Source organism: Pinus tabuliformis, chromosome 2_1 (assembly GCF_031772625.1).
Source record: "Pinus tabuliformis cultivar Carrire ecotype Pingquan chromosome 2_1, CPIR1, whole genome shotgun sequence".
In the NCBI taxonomy this organism is placed as follows: Eukaryota; Viridiplantae; Streptophyta; class Pinopsida; order Pinales; family Pinaceae; genus Pinus; species Pinus tabuliformis.
In genome coordinates this window covers 671,955,098-671,957,255 of record NC_142299.1, presented here as the reverse complement: position 1 = coordinate 671,957,255, position 2,158 = coordinate 671,955,098, and positions in this window count along the sequence as shown.

Below are 2,158 nucleotides of genomic sequence, written 5' to 3'. Positions count from 1 at the left end.
CATTTGTGGCCAACTTCACAAAGAAGAAACCGGGCCCCTTCAAGTTGATTTAGTGTTGGAGAGTATTGGACAACAAATTCAAATATGAAAAATTGGGTATGTATGCTATAGTCTCTTTGGAAAACCCCTACAACTATGCAGTAGCTATGTTATGTAGATTATATGGGTTACCAAATAATACTAAGTTTTCCATAGAATGGATTCCTTTGATTGATGACTGTGTTAATTCCCACATCATGAATTGGCCCTCCATCCTATCTGATAACCTAGCCACCACCATTACTAAATATCGACATAAGAGAGCCTCCTATCTAGATAACATCCATTCGTTCTATTTTAGTGCATATACTATGGATGTCATTTGTTTTTGCACGACATTTCTGACCATGGGTTGGAAATGGACCTTATAGAACCCCTACCCAGTCCATCTCAATCATAAACAAGTATGGGAATCACATTATATACCTCACTTCTATGAAATATTTCATGATGTTGTTTTCCCCCTACATCAAATAATTTTCAACCAAAGAGCCCCCAGGTTTTCCCAAGAAGCTGCAATAGACCTGTTTTCTCTCAGCAAATATTATATTGAAGAGTGGTTCACCTACATTAGGGTTTTTGGTAGCACAGTCGATCCACATGTCCTTCCTTTATATGTTTTTGATAAATTATTAGAAAGAGAGATTGCCTATGAGATCGTGGGAAAAGGCCTGACTAAAGTTTTCAGAGACAACAAGAAGTCATTATGGCCGTATTTTCCTATCAAGTGCGGTTCTTTCGCTTTAGCAAATTTTGTTCATGATACTAAGGAGTCAGCACACATGGAAGCCCTAAGGCTTCATACATTGCCTAAGAGGCAATTTGATCTAGACAAAGTGGCATATAATATCACTACTGTAGTAAAGCTCAAGCAATACAACCATGAGAATAACTATTTTGAAGACTTGTTACAGTCGGTCGAATCCTTCGAACAAGCTGTCGAATGGGCAAGGGCGAATCTGAAACATGAAGATTTTCAAATCTTTAGGAATTTAGAAATGAAAGGCTCGAAGTGATCCCAATGCATTTGTTAAAGCCCGAGGATAAACCTACACCAAGTTTCATTATTGGTAGTGAAGGTCTTAGTTCTCGCGTATATTCTTAGGTAAATACTAAGAAGACACGAGACACAGGGAAACCCCAAGATGTAGATAACACAGCATAGTCCAATGGAAAGTCAGCTCAGAAACAGGTTTCCATCATCTCATCTAAATAAATCAGTCCAGTGGTCAAAGACAGTAGTTTGGAGCAAGAGTGGGATCAGTTTAATCAGAAACTACAAGGTACTCCCAAAGCGAAAAATACCCAAGAAACAATGGAGTATAAAACTCCTCTACATGTTCATAAGGATATAGAGCCCAAGTCTATCGGTGAGCAGTCCAAGCCTATCCAGGAACAAGTGACAGTGTCCCAGCATACTAAAATTATCCCTACTCTGCCTACATCAAGAATTGTTTTGAAACTAACTGAAATACCTCCACTTGATGTGTCATATAGTCCTCTCCACAACGTTTTAGTAAGAAGGTAGAGAAAAAGGAAAAAGGTAGACACACATGAGTTCCCACCCGAAAACGAGCCGATGGACATAGTTTGGAAGGACATTCCTTTCAATCTAGCCGAGAACTTGACCAGACTATCACAGTTCACAGGAGCATATGCCATGGCCACTATGGACAATGCTACTGAAGTATCTACTTTGTTAATGGAAAAAGAGGAGAGGATTTCACAGCTCGAGCAACAGCTCAAAGTAGAGAAATCAGCTTGCCCAATTGCAACAAAACATGGAGGTTTTGAAAATAAGTCATGAAGCTGATATAGCGGCCAAAAACATGCAACTCCAAGAATTGCAGCAAGCCATGGAAAGGTACAAGGATGCTCCCACTACTAAAGAGTTTGTTAAAGAGACATTGGAATTAAATTCCCTTCTCATGAAATAGTAAGAGCATTTTGCCAAAAGATGTCAAACATTACCCCTTATCTAACCACTAGCGACTAGCTGACTGATAAGGCAATCGACCAGACAACTGAGTTTAACGATTTAAACACCAGAATCTCTGAGTTCATCAAATGGCAGGAAACAGAAGACAGAAGGAAATCTAATCTTCCTGAGATTGAGGAA